Source organism: Onychomys torridus, chromosome X (genome assembly GCF_903995425.1).
Source record: "Onychomys torridus chromosome X, mOncTor1.1, whole genome shotgun sequence".
NCBI classification, from domain to species: Eukaryota; Metazoa; Chordata; class Mammalia; order Rodentia; family Cricetidae; genus Onychomys; species Onychomys torridus.
The window spans coordinates 69002868-69020974 of record NC_050466.1 but is presented as its reverse complement, the minus strand read 5'-3'; positions in this window follow the sequence as shown (position 1 = coordinate 69020974).

Below are 18107 nucleotides of genomic sequence, written 5' to 3'. Positions count from 1 at the left end.
TCATGTCCTCATGTGTGTGTAATAAGTGCTCTTCTGTACTGAGCCACCTCCTCAACCCCTACCAGCTTTGTTAAAGGAGTTTCAAGAACTAGAGCCTATTAATTATTAGTGCTACATTTCAACAGGCTTTTGAAAACACTTATCCTGAAATAGTTAATTGAAAAAAGTATATTCAACCCAAAGCCATATTTCTGCATTAATTTATCCCTGACAATTAACTCAAAGGTAATTACAGCATCACTCATGGCTCATGTATACATCAGCAACTTCCACGTTTTTTCCTTCAACAAACACATGTATTCCTGGCCCCACTGTCTCTCTCCACACCTGAGCACTTATGTCAAATGTCTGTTTCTAAGTTTGGAATATTTATTTATCCTGTTGTGCCATCTTTATCTTTAGTAAGTAAAAAAAAAAAAGTGTGCTCTATGATTCAGAAAACCCTTTTTTTGCTTTTAACAGCTTCTCTGCCTGGACTCAGTTGTTACATAAAGAATCTAACGTTGCAGAACCCCTGAGGTACATAGGATTTCTTTTTAATTTTTTCTATAAAAAATATTCATGTGTGTGCGTGTATGCCACACATACACACTTGCCTGATTGTATGTATGTGTACCACATGTGTGCAGGTGCCCTTGGAGGTCAGAAGAGGGTGTCAGGGAACTTGAGTTACAGGTAATAGTTGAGTCTCTGTGTGGATACTGGAAACTGAATTAGGTCCTCTACAACAACATCAAGTGTACTTAACCTCTTAGCCATCTCTCTAGCTCCCAGTGCACAGGATTTTTAGAGGTAAAATGTATCCACCCATTCTCAGGCTGTTGTGGCTTGTAGGATACACACATTCAGGGAATGTAAAGAGAAGCAAATACAAGCATGACAATAATGTAAAAGAACAACAACAACAACAACAAACATGGTTAGGGAGTGGGGAGATGGCTCAGTGGGTATGGGTGCTTACTCTGAAATCATGAGGACCTGAGTTCAAATCCCCAGCACCCATGTTAAATAAAACAGCCAGCCATGCTCATGCTTGTAACGCCAGTATTAGCAGCCCAAGACAGGCCAATCCTGAGAACTTGCTGGCCAGCCAGCTTGGTCAAACGGACAGCTTCCAGTTCAGAGAGAAATCTTGTCTCAAGGCAATGAGACAGACTTTTTCTTGCCCTGGTCTCTGAGTGTGCATGCACTGTACACCTACATGTGTCCCCCCACCATACACAGGCACAGGAAGGGATAACTTAACATAGAGTCTGAAAAACCAAAGATGAGATCATTTTAAATGTATGTCAGTCTGAGAAAGAATCAGGAAGTGGGCTGGGATTAGTTGTGTGGTTGGAGGACAGCTTGCTAACATGCAGGAAGCCCTGGATTGGATCCATAGCACCTCATAAACCAGGCATGGTGGTGCATGTCTATAAAACCAGCACTAGAGAGGTGAAGGCTGGAAGATTAAGAGTTCACGGTCATACTTGGCTACATGGGGAGTTTGAGGCCAAGCTGGGTTACATGAGACCCTGTCTCAACAAACAAAAATCCACCATGAACTATTTACATGTACATAAAGAGCACTTGAATCTGAAAAAAAAAATGTATTTACCAGGTCTCTGCAGTGTTTCCAGCATTCCAAAGATTAGCAAGCCCCGGTGAATCGCAGGCTACAGCTTGCCAGTTTCTGTCAAAACCATCATGTCATGCAAATTAAGAGTCTAAATTCATCATCTTTTGTTAATTAGGAACTTGCTGGCTCCTAGCAAGGAACATACAAGAGGTTGGAAATTCACAAGCTCGTTATCAATCCTGGAAGCAAGAAAGCTGAGTCAGAATGGCAGGAGAAAACAACCACCACCACCACAACAACAACAACCACCCCAAAATACAAACCAAAACCCAAAAAATGTGTTTATGGAAGAAAACAAGGATGGGTGAAAATGTAGTTGCAATATTAAGTGGGAGTTTCACATTCAAAGTGGTACTGGGGGGTTGGGTGTGTCTTCAGCTTCTTCAGGGATTGCTCCGGGCTTTACTTGCTGGTCGGGGCCAAAAGCTGGAGGAATCAGGAGAATTCAGAACTTGAGCAGGCTGGGGAGGGAGCTTTCTCAGTAAAGTGTTTGCTCTGCACACATGAGGGCTTGAGTTCAGATCCTCAGTATTCGCTTAGAAAGCTGAGTATGGCAACATACACCCATGACTCCAGAACTATGGCACGAAAGATGCTGAGACAGGTAGATTCCAGGGGCTTGCTGTCGAGCAGTATAGCTGAATTAGTAAGTGCCAGGTTCAGAGAGACCCTGATTCAAAAAACCAAGGTGGAGAGCAACTGAAAAAGACAACTGATATCTACCTCTGGGCTCTGTGTTTACTCACATGCACATGCAAACATAGAGACAGCACATCACACACACACTTATAGTTAATAATGAAAACATTTAAAAGCTTATTATATATACATTTATAAAAACAGAGCTCGGAGCTTGAAAAGGCAGTTACACCCTGTAATTTATTTAAATCCACTATGCAAGATTTCTGCCCATGCCTATTGACTTTCTTTAAAAATTTTGTAATTAAATTTGATTTTATTTATGGAGCAAGAGGCCAAAGTGTACATATGGAGCTCCGAAGACAACCTTTCTGCTTCTATCGTATTGTTTCTAGGGACGGAACTTAGATCAGTAAGGCACAGCAGCAAGTGAGTGCTGTTACCTCCTGAGTCAGCTCACCACCCGGCAGAGATAAGAGTGCCTCTACAGAGGCTGGGAACAGGACTTTGGAGCCAACTGCTTGTGCTTGGTCACCACATTCTGATCTGCAAACTGTACCTTCAGCAGTGATGTTACAAGGATTAACTGTGGTAATATTTGTAGAAGGGCTTTAGAGTAGTGTCAGGCTCAGGGTAAGTGATGTTTGACAAATACCGAGCTGGTTAATGGTGGACATCTGCTCGGAGAAATACATCACTAGGGTGGCTGAGAGGAAGTCACCAGGTGATACAACTAATGGGGTTACTGTGGGACATCTGTGCAGTATGTAACCACAGCTGAGGTAAACAATTAATAGTGAATGCTGGGGGAGGGGGATCTCCTGTCTACTGATCAAACAGACTTGGATTAATTTCTGTTTAATTCTAGTTGCCATTTTCGGGTCGGGTCTGGAGAGAGAAAGAGGCACGATAGGAGAAGAGAGAGAGGGCTCTCCAGAGAGCAGTATGCTTGATGTCCCAACATGCAAAGGAGAGAAGTCTGCCTGAAACCCATTTCACCCAGGTCTAGCACTCAGCTGGCCAGACCTACAGTCCTCTTTTTGCATGTTAATTCAATAAAGGCCAAAGGGCTACCAGGTCCAGGAACTGCCAATTGCTTAAAAGAAAGTGTCAAAAACCTGAACCCTACCCCAGGACTCCAAGAACACATTGCATACCTTGGACTGTGTAGGGACCTAAGGAATATAGGGATATTAAGGGTCCCAGTGTGGGGCCCCCCTACTGGGAAAGTTGCCAACTCCTTATCCTTATAGAATTCTTCACTCAACACTCAGAGCTTGAATTCAGTTACACTTACAATGTACAAAATGCCCATGGGATGGAGAAGCCCAGGGAAAGCCTTAAAGTAGGACAGCATGGAACGTGTGGTTCTTGAAGGATCTTGGATAACCATGGAGCTTGAGCCCAGAGAACAGTACAGAAAAACACCATTAAGGGCCATTGTGGGGTTTCTCTGAATACAGGAGACAAAGAGAAGGGTCTAAAATTGTACCCTACCCATGTCAAGTGGCTGTGCAATGCAGAACATGTGGAAAGTCCCCATGAGATGTGTCATGAGAACCTGGATAGATGACTCAATGGGTGAGAGCTCTTTCTCAAGCACTGGAGCCTGAAGATCTGAGTTTGAATCTCCAGCATCCATGTTAAACAAAACAAAAGTGGGTATGTTTGTATGCACCTATATTCCAAGATTTGTTCAGGGAGCAGAGACAGGAAGATCACAGGAGCTTTCTAGTCACCAGCCTAGCTCCAGATCCAGTGAGAGACCCTGTCTCAAGGGAATAAGGTAGAGTGTGATAGAGCAGGGTACCTAATATCTTACTCTGAGCTCCGTGAGGTCCTCCACCTGTGTAGAAAAGCCAGGTGTGGTAGTGTATATTCATAAGGATGGACTCTTTAAAACCATAGCACTAGCCAGACATTGGTGGCACATGCCTTTAATCCCAGCACTTGGGAGGCAGAGGCAGGTGGATCTTTGTCCTTTTGAGGCCAGCCTGGTCTATAGAGCGAGTTCCAGGACAGCAAGGGCTACACAGAGAAACCCCCATCTTGAAAAACCAAAACCAAACCAACCAACCAAACAAACAAAACCAACCAAACAAAATAAACCAATGCACCATTGCAAACTTAGACAAACTTAAAGTCCCAGGCCAGGGGGTTAATGGCACCATGATGCGGGGTGCCTTGCTGAGTCATTTTACGCTGTCTGAGAGGAACCTCTGGTAAGAAGCCCCTACCCCAGCTTAAGTTCTGTTCACTTGGAGCTCCTCTTCACAAGCTCTCCTCCTGCTTTCCTCCAGCTATGAGGTTCCTGCAGATGACTTTCGTGACAGACAGAGGAGAAAACACTAATGCATACTTAGGATAGTGTTTCTTTTTGTTAAAAAAGATTTTTTAAAATTATTTTTAATGCGTTTCTGTGTGTTTGCACTTGTCCTCGGAGTCCAGAAGAGGACTGTAGACCTTTTGGAGTTGAAACTACAGGTGGCTGTGAGCCATCTGATGTGGGTGCTTGGAACAAAACTGTGTCCTCTGCAAAAGCAGTATGTCTCTTAACTGCTGAACCACCTCTCCAGCCCCAGAGTATCACTTCTTTCTCTCCTCCTTCTCCTCCTTTTTTTGAGACAGTGTCTCACTATATGTAGTCCTGGCTGGCCTGGAACTCACTATGTAGATTAGGCTGGCCTTCAGAGATCTGCCTTCCTCTGCCTCTCATGCTCTAGGATTAAAGGCATACACCATCACGTCTGGCTTGGGTATCGTTTCTTTAAAATGAAAATTTATCACGCAGATGTCAGTAGGGAACTCTTGGGATCCAAAAATAAATACAAGAATTGGGGAAGCCAGCATGATGACAGAACTTTTCTCTCCTACAATTTGTTTCTTATTTATTTTATTTCATTCTATTTTTACCTAGATGGGGGGGTCTCGTGTATCCCAAGCTGACCTTGAACTCATTGTAGAGTAAAAGAGGGTGTCTTCAGACTCCTGATCTGCCTGCCTTGACCTCCAAAGGGCTGAGATTAGACCTTCTGCCCTAGGACTGGCTTTCTCCAAGTACTTCCTGAGATCTAGAAAACACTTTAGGGCTAGAGAGATGGTTCAGCAGTTAGGAGTGCTTGTCACCTTTCTAGAAGTTCTGATTTCTGTTCCCAGGAAACCATGCTTGGTGGCACACAACTGACTGTATGTCCAATTCCAAGGGCTATATGCCCTCTTCTGTCATCTTTGGGCACTAAACACACACACACACACACACACACACACACACACACACACACACACACAAAAATAAAAATAAAAATAAAATAAAATAAAAAGAGAGGGAGGAGGAAGAGGAGGAGGAGGAGGAGGAGGAGGAGGAGGAGGAGGAGGAGCAGCAGCAGCCTTTTCGGGCAACCTCTCAGGCAACCAACTTATATTCTTCCCTCTGTCACCACGCTTTCTCCAGAAAGAGCTCTCATAGTGGACCATCAACGCTCCCAAGCAAGATCCTTTTCACACCGGAGTCAATGCTGATATGAAAGGTGTTAAGTTGGGAGGGGACTGCTGTAAGGCCTGCTCACCTACACAGTGGTCAATACCTCATGACAAAACGGCATTACTCTGCTGTGACTGCTGTAACATATTACAAAGAACTGGAATTTTATGATCTTAATGTTATGGAGGCTTGAAGCCTAAAATCAAGGTGTGGGCCAGAATTCACAGTAGCCAGGAGCCATTCCTGATTCCCCCTGATTCTTTTTATTTCTTGTAAGAAATATCAAATACTATTTTATCTCCCCCCACTCCATGTGAGACTTTGACACAAATGCTTTAATTCTCTCCACCCAGTAAAACCTTCGTTTACATAAAGACCCACTGCTCTATTCTAGGAATTTGCTGGCCCAGAGCAGTGGTCCTTTTCTCCTTGGAGCAGGGACCCCTTCCTGCTTCCTTGTTCATTTCCTGCACACCAAATCTTTTCAGATTAGCCAATTGAATAAGATTCTGAAGTTGGACCTCAGCCAACAGGAAGAAGACACAGCCACCACCTGAGTTAACATAGAAAGCAGATGCACTTCCTGTCTTATTACTTTTGCTCTTGCAAGCACCCCCTCTTGATGAAGAGTCAAGTTTGCCTTGTCCAGACACTTCAGTCAGAACGGTAGTCTTTTTCTTTGTGACCATGAACTTACTTCTAACCATCTCCTCCTCTCCTCTTTTCTTTTTTCAGTTTTTCTTCCTCCCCTTTCACCTTTCCTTCCTTCTTTCTGCCTCCCTTCCTTTTTAAATTTTCTCCCTCCCTCTTTCTTTGCTTCAGTGTGGTCTTGCTATGTCCCCCTGCCCAGTCTTGAATTTACGAGGATGGCCTCCTTCACCATGCCCGGCCCTAGTGGAAGATTTCATACAGCTACACAGTCATGGAAATGTCTTACAGCCCGGGTAGTTTGATTCATGATTTTTGTTTTCACAACTATTTTATCTATGATATGAGAGTAGTAGTCCTGAACATTAGTGTTTTTGTAGCTGTCAAATGCCTCCAGAATGCATTTTACAAATACTTCTTTTCTCCTAAAATTATTTTGTTATTTTGAGACAGTGACTCATGTATCCCAGGGTGACCTTCCACTTACTTCTGTGCTGGACGATGGCCTTGAAGTTGGATCCTCCTGCCTCCACCTCCTAAGTGCTGGGAAGATGAGTGTGTAGCACCATGCTCTCTTCATGTCATTTTGGAGATTGAACTCAAGGCTTTATGCATACTAGGAAAACACTCTACCAGCTGAACTATAGCATTAGCACCATCCCACAGATATTTCTTGGTATCTTCTGTGGAACACCATGACCACCTATAGAGCTATAGCAAGAGGCAAAATAACCCTTGCTCTGCATTTGACAGATGCTGTCTTCCTACCCAGCATATAAAATAGGCCCTTTCTTGTGTTGGTGCTCTATTGGGTGGGGAGATGGATAATGTGGAGCTGTTTATGTCTTGTGAGATACTGGCCTGACTTCCTGATGGATACAGCAGTCACCCAGGCTGGGCTCCTTACTGTCTTCCAGAGAATGGGGGTATAAGCCTGCCACTGGGAGCATGCCTTTCTATAGTGTTCTCTTGGAGTGTAACAATGACTGCTGTATTTCTACCGTAGGCAATGGAAGCCCTCAAGGGAATCAAAGCAGGGTCTAAGTTAAAGATGGGGTAAGGGGGGTAAGGGGTAGGGAGTGGGGTAGTAACTGCATTTACCTCCTAAACTTATCATGAAAGATGAGATTGGGTCTAGAAAAATGGCTCAGAGGGTACAGGCACCTGACACCAAAACTAATGACCTCAGTTCAATCCCTGTGACTCACACAGTAGAAGGAGAAAACTGAGCCCTGCAAGTTGTCCTCTGACTCCACACACAAGCTGGGGCATGCTTGCACTCACACACATGTATCACACACACACACACACACACACACACACACACACACACACACACACCAGTTATGTCCCGCCAGCTAATTTCCAAATAACCACACAGAGACTTACTATTAATTATGAAAGCCCAGCCAATAGCCTAGGTTTGTTTTTATAACTTAAATTAACCCATTTTTATTAATCTATGTGCTGCCCTGAGGCTTGTTTACCTCATCCATGTACTTCCCATCCTGCTAGATCTGTTTCTCATGGCATCTCCTTTGACTCTGCCCTTCTTCTCCCTAGCATTCTCTCTACCCTAAAAATCCTGCCTAGCCATTGACCAATCAGCTTTTATTAACAATTAGAGCAACACATCTTCACAGTGTACAAAAAGATTTTCCACAACAACTAATTTTTAAAGGATAAGTTGTCAAAATAACCCAAATGATTGAGGCTATAGTGTGTGTGGAGTGCGGTGGAGGAAGGAGTCCATAAAGAGATGGAAGCTAGAAGCCACTCTTGGCCAGCCTTGACCATTGATGTACCTCCCAAGCCACATGCTTCAGATCCAAGTTCAACAGGGAAGGGTTGGAAAGGAAAGGTTAGTTTTCTTGCACAGTGTTCCATTCCAGCTGGGACTGCCAAGAAATCCCAGGGGCCCCACTATGTGTCACCTACCTCTGCTTGGGAAATTCTTGTTCATCAGACACTTGCCAAAAGAAAGCTTTCATTGTTTCCTAGACCTCTTTGGCTCTTGACAAATACCCTCTTAGAAATTCTTTGGTTTCTTTTTTTCGCTTTGTTTACTTAGAGCACAAATCCTGCATAAAGTAAATGGATTGACTAACATTCCAGTTGAGCTAGTGAATTCCATGATAGAACTTGTCAGGAGCCCAAAAGGCTGGTGTGCAGTTTTCCTTGGAGGAGGAGTAGGGACACAGAAGTAAACCCATCAAATGTTTGTTGGATCTTCTTTGGAAATCTAGCAGTAGGACTGACAAGTAATCTAGCAATCACACCTGGGCATTTATCATAGAAATAAAATTTTAAGTTCACCTGAATTCCTGCCCAGAGAAGCCAAGCCATCACCTGTGTACCAGGCTTTTTCTTTTGGGCACCAACCAGCTCCCAAATCATAACACAGAGACTTCTTATTAGTCGTGAATGCTTGGCCTTAGCTTAGGCTCATTTCTTCCTAGCTCTTATAACTTAACCTGTTTCTCGTTATTTATGCTTTGCCTCAGACTTCTTTACCTTTCTTTCCTTCCTTCTGTATGTCTTACTTTTCTACTGTCTTCATGGCTGACTGGTGGCTGCCTGGATTCTCCCCCCCCCTCTTTTTCCTTCATTCTTTCCTATTTATTCTCTCTTCCTGCCATTCCTGCCTATCCCTTTTCTGTCTAGCTATTGGCCGTTCAGTTTTTTATTAGAACAATCAGGTGCCTTAGGCAGGCAAGGTGAAACAAATGAAACACATTTTACATAATTAAACAAATACAGCATAAACAAATACAACACACCTTACACAGTTAAAATAATATTCCACAACAATCACCTTAAGAATGCAATGGTTCACCTCTGTTGAGCACAAAGCAGTGAGTATAACCAGAAGATGAAAGGATGGAGCAAGGTCAAGTGAGTTGGACTTATTTGCAAAACAATGGTTTCACCCAGAGGTTTTTTTTTTTGTTTTTTTTTTACATTTTTACAGGAAAGTATATTGAGGTTGTGGTTCATTTGTGAGCATGCTCAGTTTATGGTGCACATTTCTGAGTTTGCTCAGGCCAAGGTTATAGATCACGTGTTTACAAAAGAAATATGGTAAGTATCAGTGACATGCTCAATTCAGTATCCTAATGAACCAAGTTTATTCTTGGTTGCTAAAAAAGAGTTTAAGTTGAAACAAATAGTACAACTTTGAAGATATGTTTAGCCTTATTTATTTGATTTACTTTACTTTTTAAAAAATTTTATTTACTTTTTCCAGACAGGGTTTCTCTGTGTAACAGCCCTGGCTGTCCTGGAACTCACTCTGTAGACCAGGATGACCTCAAACTCAGAGAGATCCACCTGCCTCTACCTCCTGAGTGCTGGGATTAAAGGTGTTCACCACCACTGCCACCACCTGGCTTACACTTTTTAAAATTTTAAGTATTCTGCCTGCATGTATGCATTCCATTTGCATATATTTGGTGCATGAGAAGACCAGAAGAGGGCATTGGATCACAGTTGTGAGTCATTATGTTAGTGCTGGGAACCAAACTCAGGTCCTTTGGAAGAGCTGCAGCACTCTTAAATGCTGGGCCATCTTGCCAGCTCTTTGTTTTATTTCATTTTGTTCTTTAAAGATGTGTCTCAGTCTGTCTTCTAGGCTGGCATGGAACTCACTATGCAGCTCAGGCTGTCCTTGAACTCTCAAAAGTCCTTCTGCTTCAGCTTATCAAGTACTGAAATTCTATGCATACTCATCACGAGTGAACCATATTGTTTTTCTCCTGTAAATGTGGGAGCCTGCCCCTACAGATGTCTGTGGTACTTACTGGCTCACACTGTCAACTCTGATGTCTTTCAGTGGGTGAATGGTGGTACCTATCTCAACAGTGTGGAGTATGAGTTAGCAATAAAAAAACCACACTAATCTAGTCATGCATAAGACAGCTTGCATAAATATTCAAGAAACCATGGTAAGTGGAGAAAGCCAGTTCCCAAAGGACTAGGATTGGACTTTCCTTATAGTTACAGAATTATACCATTTTGTGTGTGTGTGTGTGTGTGTGTGTGTGTGTGTGTGTGTAAAAGCGTTAGGAGTCTGTGGACACTGCAGGATGTCATATAAATACAAAGACTAATCCATTTCATAAGAATGTGGAAAAATGACATTGCATAAGGTCTTTGGAGGGACTGAATTACACTTTGGAGGGTAGCCTCTAATTGTGAAACACACCCTTCTTTAGGTGGGGGATGGGCATAAAGAACTTCCTAGTGCTATTTTATGATTTCCTATGACTCTCTAGTTATTTCCAAGTCAGAAGCTAAAACAACAACAACAAGATACACAAATTAGTGGGCACATTCTGGCTTGTGAAGAAATCATGAAGGAGATGCTCTGAACAGGTTCATCCATTCACCCAGCAGAATGCTCATGAGGCTCATTTGAGCTTCTGTCAGGAAAGGGTTTGGCAGGCACTGCTCAGACTGTGGCTGACCACAGCAGTAGCTTTGTCTTAACATTGTGTCTTCACAGTGTGCCTGATCACAGAGGTAATAAGAAGTCCATACATCAGAGCATCCTGGACCACTCCCTCCCTCTTGGTCCATGCAAATGTCAATGCCTTCAGAAATTCAGGTGTTCCTCCTACCTCCTTTCTCTTTAGTTTTAGATTTTTTTCTTTTCTTTTTATTTATTTAATTTATTTAGTGTGCGATAACTTTTTTGTGTGTGGGGGTCTGTTTTCTTTCTCCACCTTGGGTGTTCCAGGGATCAGACTCAGGTCATTAGGCTTGGCCATCTCACCTGCCCTGATTTTGTTGTTGTTGCTTCTTCTTTTCCTTCCTGTTTTTGTGGTTTTTGAGATAGGGTCTCAGGTTTCCTAGGCTAGCCTTGAACATTCCTTGTAGCCAAGGATGTCTTTGAACTTCTGGTTCTTACTTTTGTGTCCAGAATGCTGGGATTACAGATGTGCACTATTCCTTCTGGTTTACATGGTGCTGAGGATAGAACTCAGGACTTTATGCATGCTAAACAAGCATCCTATCAGTTGAGCTACAACCTCAGGCCCCATTTTTTTTCTTTAGAAGCACAAAATCCTTAAGGGTTGGGATATGCCCCACCCTCCTAGCCTATAGTCTCTAGACACTGGCTTCTGTGCATCTTAGTTCAGTTCAGAGCAAGCATCTGGCCTGCCCTTCTCTGAGACTGCAGGGACACAAATGTTGCTTTTGAACTCTCACTGAATAATTAATTTCTATTTTAAATAATTTATCAACCTTGGCCTGTATAATTGCTTGGAGCAAAGAATTAATTTGGTTGGATTCTTTTCTCTTTCTTTGCTTTGATCAAGGGCTGCACATGGTGGAGGGATATAAAGTTGACCTACCTACTTCTAACTGAGATTTCACCCCAGTGACACCTAACCAAGTGTGGCAACAAGACCTCCCGTTCTTGATCCTGCTCTGAGTAACACAAGCTGTGTTCTCAACTCCATCCTCTGATTCCTTCTTCAGCAATGGTTCATTGATGCAGGATGATTTTTGGTGGTAAGATCCAGACAATCTGCTGTAGGCGGATTTTTCTGTCCATCCTGCCAGCTCCCAAATCACGACATGGAGACTTATTATTAATTACAAAAGACAAGATGATAGCTTAGGCTTGTTACTAACTGGCTCTTACAATTTAAATTAACCCATTTTTATTAGTTTACTTTCGGCCTCGTGGCTTTATTACCTTTTCTCTGTACTGCCCATGCTGCTTCCTCTCCATCTGGATGATGATATCTCAAGATTCCACCCTTCTTCTTCCCAGTGTCCTCTCTGCCCCTAAAATCCTGCCCAGCTATTGGCCATTCAGCTTTTTATTAAACCGATCAGAGTGACACACCTTCACAGTGTACAAAAAGATCATTCCACAACAATCTGCAGATACTTGAAATCAAGGGCTGTAGATAGATATGGCCCAGTGGTAGACCACATTAAGTATGAAGCCATGGCTTCAATTCCCAGCTTGCAAAAAACCCATCCCCAACCCTCAGTTAAGAGCAGAGGAGCATGGACTGAAGGGAGCTTACTGTCTTGTTTTTATAAATAAAACTTTATTGGTATCCACCCATGCCCATTTGTATAACATATTGATTGTGATGGCTTTAGGCAACCACATTTGGGTAGCTGAGACAGAGGCTGCTTGTGAAACAAACAGAGGACTACATATTCAATAACCCTGCTCTGCCCTTTGAGTATCATATGTGTGAGTATGAGTATGTGCACGCTAAGGGGTATGTGTGGAGATTGGATGTCATGTTTTTGTTTGTTTGTTTGTTTTTTGATGCAGGGTCTCTTTACTTAGCCCTGGCTGTCCTGGAATTCACTGTGTAGACCAGGCTATCCTCAAACTCAGAGATCTGCTCATCTCTGCCTCTTGCTGGTATTAAAGGAGTGGGCCGCTATGCCCGGCTAGGTGTCAGACCTTACCATACATCTCTTGAGACAAGATCTATTGTTCACCACTGTTCACCATTCTTCACCAGGCTAGCTGGCTTATGAACTTCCAAGATTTCTCCCATCTCTTTCTCACACAGGTTATCTGGGATTGTAGATGCTCCTGATATCATATTTAGTTATTCTGTGGGTTCTGGGGATCTGAACTCAGAGGTGAACTCCAAACTCGTGCTGTGGAGCAAGTCTTTTGCCCACTGAGCCATCTCTTAAGCCCTGCCCCTTTAGACAGAAAGTTTGCAAAGCCCTATTTTAAGTCGCTATCCAACCAGGTGTCACTTCCAAGTTAAGGCTGTGGAAGAATGCCTGGAGAGGACTGATTTTCATTGTTCATCTGCATTTCAGAGCAAAGAGTACAAGCAGAGAAATAAGAAAAGGTGGGCAAAGCTTTTCAATCCCATCTGGACTCTGAACCTATGCTTATTTACAATGAGGATCAGATCCAGCAAAAATTAACTTTACAGTTGAATCAGGTTTGGAGTTAGGAGCAGATTCAAGCCCACACTTCCTGATTCCTATTGTCTGTGGTATGTCTAGAACCTGCCATCTCCCTAGCTGATAAAAGGTAGTAAATCTTGCTTCCCTGCTGGGATTTTAGAGATCCACATGTGCTAAACAATATTGTTATTTTACTTATTGTTTGCATTCAAGCAAAGACGACCTTCAACTTTTGATCTTTCTGCCTCCACTTCCTGAATGCTAGGATTATAGGCATGTACTGCTTTGCATAGTTTATGAGGTACTAGGGTTTGAAGATATGGTTTTGTTCATGCTTAGCAAATACACTACCAGCTGAGCTACATCCTCAGCTCTGTAAATGTCTTGTTTCTTGTGGTTAATTCTATGCAGTGACTTTATCTTGCAGGATCTGTGACCACATTTTATAGTAATATTTTTCGGTCTTACCTCCACCTTTAGGTGTTTTGTTTGTTTGGGTTTTATATTTTAGGATGGTTTTTTGTTGTTATTTGTTTGTTTGTTTTCTCTATATATAGCCCTGGCTAGCCTAGAATTCACTATGTAGAGCAGGCAGGCCTCAAACTCACAAAGATCTACCTGCTTCTGTCCCAAATGCTAGGCTTAAAGGCAAGCACCACCATGCCTGGTTACATTTTTAGTTTTGACCGTGTCTTACCATATATCCCAGGCTGGCCTTGAAATCACAATCCTGCCTCAGCAGCTCAAGTGCTAGGATTATAGACATGTGCCATCATCCAGCTTCTTTTTCTACTCTACAATAATTTCATTCAAAAGCCTTCTCTTAAGAGAAATAGCGGAGGAGTGGATCTGGGGGAGGAGAGGTGTGGGGGTGGCTGGGAGGAGTGGAGGGAGGGGAAACTATGCTTGGGGTGTATTGTATGAGAGAGGAATTTTAAAAAAGAACTTCTTTTAATATTTGAACTGGGGAGATGGCTCAGTGCATAAGAGAGCTCTAAAAGTGGGAGGGATAAGGTTTCAGTATCCCTTTCAAGGGCATGTAACCAATAGCCTAACTTCTTCCCACCAGCCTCCACCTCCTGAAGCTTTCACTATTTCCCAATAGCACCCAGTCTGGCCTTTCTATATAAGGCATTGAGAGGACATCAAGAGCCAACTCTAGCACTTTGCTACTTGGTGTCTTTGCAGTAGGATTGAAAACTCTTGTGATGATAAAAGCTAGGTGTTTTGTCCACTTTGGCCCTTTTATGGTCAACAGAAAAGCAATCTTGGTATATTTCAGAAAATATTCAAGGACCTCTCTGTAGAAGTGCCTTCTAAGAGCTAGCACTATTGCAGGAGGCCTGGTGCGATGCTAACATCTCCCTCCATTTAGAGCAGGCCACTGTGTACACAGTGTAGGCATGCATTAGGGTTTTGGCAGTTACTAAACAAAAGGAAGAGAAAGTTTAAGATGGCCCAAGCCCACCACCATTCCCTATTTTAAGAAACTACATTAAGAAATTTGTGTGCATTCTTGTTAGTAATGGAGATGACGTGCCTAAACTCAGCAGAAAAGCAGCACAAAGAGCAGGCTTCCTCAGCACCTTCTGAAACCAAGCTGGCTTTGTTTTTATCATCTCTCTACTATATATGATACTGACTTTCCCATCTGTTATAATAGGAGAAAATCATGTTTAGGGAGAAAAAACTCTATGAGAGATACTAAGAGGCATTTCAGCTCTAAGCTTGTACATTAAGTTTTAATGTCAACAGCGAATAATTCTGACATTCAAATTTCATTTGCACTCCTAGAAAGATATATCTTCCCTGCAGGGGATGTGATCTTTTTTCCCCAGTGACAAATGATGTCTGTAAGATTTTCTTCCTAAACTCATTTATTCTATAAGATGGGGAAGGCCATCATGAATGTACAGGGAGAACTGGAACAGTCTGTAACCCATGTAAGAGATAAAGATGGAGATGCATGGGAGGGGAAGGAGAAGGAATGGGGAGATGGCTAAGTAAGTGACAGTATTTGCTTTGGAAGCATGAGGATGTGAGTTCAAATCCTCAGCCCCTGGACCACATCCAACTTGGACTCAGGTGATTTCAACTCTCACTGTGTATACAAACCACACTTAAGGGCAGCCCCATGCCTAGAAGTAGATGGCTGACACAAAATGAACTTGAAGGTATTTTTGGAGATTTTGCTTTGTTTCATTATGCTTTGGGCATTTTTTTTTAACCTTACTGGTATATTACATTACATTACATTACATTACGTTACGTTACATTATATTATATTATATTATATTATATTATATTATATTATATTATATTTGCTTGTATATTATGGTTTCTAATTTTGAGTTTTTAATGGCTCTTGTACATCTGTGTGTATATACATTTCTTGTGATATTTTATTTTTTGTTTGTTTGTTTAGTTGTCTTTTTTTATTAGCCTGTCTGTTATGAGAGAGAGAAAAAGAAGGTATGGATTTGGAAGGGTGGGAGATGGGGAGGATCTGAGAAGGTATGAGGGATGGGGGATTGTGATCAGAATATATTGTATGAAAATAACTTTATTTCAATAAAACAATTAAAAAGAAAATCAAGCACCCATTTGAAAAGCAGCATATGATTAGGTTGTCCAATTACCTGTAACTCAAGAGCCATGAGGCAGAAGGATCTATGGGGCTTGCTGGCTGTCAGCCTAGCATCAGGTTCAGTTAGACACCCTATCTCAAAGGGATAATGGGGAGAATGACAGAGCAGGACACTGAACATTCTCTCTTGACCTCTGAAAACCTCCCTGGGTACATGCACTAACACAAAAATATGCACACAGCACTTCTCTCTCTGTCTCTGTCTCTCTCTCTGTCTCTGTCTGTCTCTCTCTCTCATATACACACATACACACATATACCATCATGCACACACACTCAATATACCATACACAGGTACCATGCACACACACTTGCATACATCATACAAGTACTCTCATGTACCACACACACACTCACTCACACACCTACACATACACTATATACACATATACCACATAAACACTCACATACAACAGACGCGCGCGCATGCGCGCGCATACACACACACACACACACACACACACACACACACACACACACACGCACGCACGCACGCACGCGCACACACCAAAAAAAGAAAGAAAGAAAAAGGTAAAGAGAAATAAAGAAACAAAGAGCTTTCTCTCCCTTCTCCACTGAGGATCAATATTTAATCTTTTCTGCTTGAGAACTCTGGCCCAGCTAGTCAGGTGATTGAGACTGCAATGTGGTAATCCATGCTTATTCTCTTCTCTATTGTTCTTTTATTATTTTTTTATGAAGATCTTTTCAGCAGGGTCAGATTTTTTTTTTTTTTGGACAGAAAGTGATTTAGCAGTGACATGTTACATTCATGAACCAAGTAGAAAAAAAATGCCTCTTTTCAGAAATTCTTTATGTGCATATACGTATATTGTGTCTGTGTGAGTGTAGGTGTACTGTGTGTTGAGGTCAGAAGATAACTTGCAGGAATCCTTCCACTGTGTGATCTGAAGATCAAACGCAGATTGTCAGGTTTAGTGGCAAACGCCTTTACCCCCTGAGCCATCCACAGCTCCTCTTTCCCTCCTTTTAAAATACCTCCTAATTCTATGTAATTTGGTGCCTATACATTGCCATCACCTATTCCCACGGGTTCGTCAAAGCCCATTTTAGACCATGGGAGACAAATGTCTACAAACAACTGCAGAAAAAAAAAAAAAGCTAAATAGCTTTCATTCTACCTTGTCAAATTAGTATTTGTGTGTGTGCATGTGTGTGTGCATGCACGTGTAAGTATGTATGTGTAGAGGCCTGAGAGCAACCTCAGGCTTCATTCATTCCTCAGGAGCATCCACTTTGTGTTTTGAAAGAGTCTCTTAGCAATTATGCTGGGACCCTTCTCTTTCTATTTCCACTGAGTGGGTGGGACAGCAATTTCCCAGGATCTTCCTCTCTCCATTTCCCCAGCACTGGGTTACAAGCATGTACATGATGCCTGACATCCTGCGTTACAAGCTTGTACCACGAGGCCTGACATTTTACTTGGCTGCTGAGAGTAGAACTCAGGTCCTCATGTTTGAGCAGCAATTACTTTACCAACTGAGCTGTCTCCTCAGCCCTAAATTATCATTATTTAAAATAGTAATCAATTGATGTGTTCTTCATACCTCAACTGGGCTTGAATAGTCTAGGTTTTGGTTTTCTCAAAAGTACATCTGAGGGGCTGGAGAGATGGCTCAGAGGTTAAGACCACTGATTGCTCTTCCAGAGGTCCTGAGTTCAATTCCCAGCAACCACATGGTGCCTCACAACCATCTGTAATGAGATCTGGCGCCCTCTTCTGGCATGAAGTAATACATGCTGTATACATAATAAATAAATAAATAAATAAATAAATAAATAAAAAGTACATCTGAGATCTGGCATGAACATAGTGGTTTATGTGTAATCTAACCCCAAGACTTTCCCACATAAGATAGTGTAGAGGGAGACAGGAAAGGGGAGGCAGTGATGAAGGGGGCATGTTGCAAAGCTGTGACTGCTGTGGTTAGCTGGAGGACCTACCTCTTGGAGAAGACATAGGACTTACCTGGTAGCTATTCTAGCTGAAGAGTAGCAAGTTGTACTATTGATATTCCACTCCCAAAAGCTACTTGTTTAGTGTGCTTTACAGGAACCCAGATCTTCTGCCCCCTGGCTTGTCAGACACAAAGCTGAGCATGCTCCTTTGGTGTGAAGGATGAGTGAAAAGGGAATATTGACAG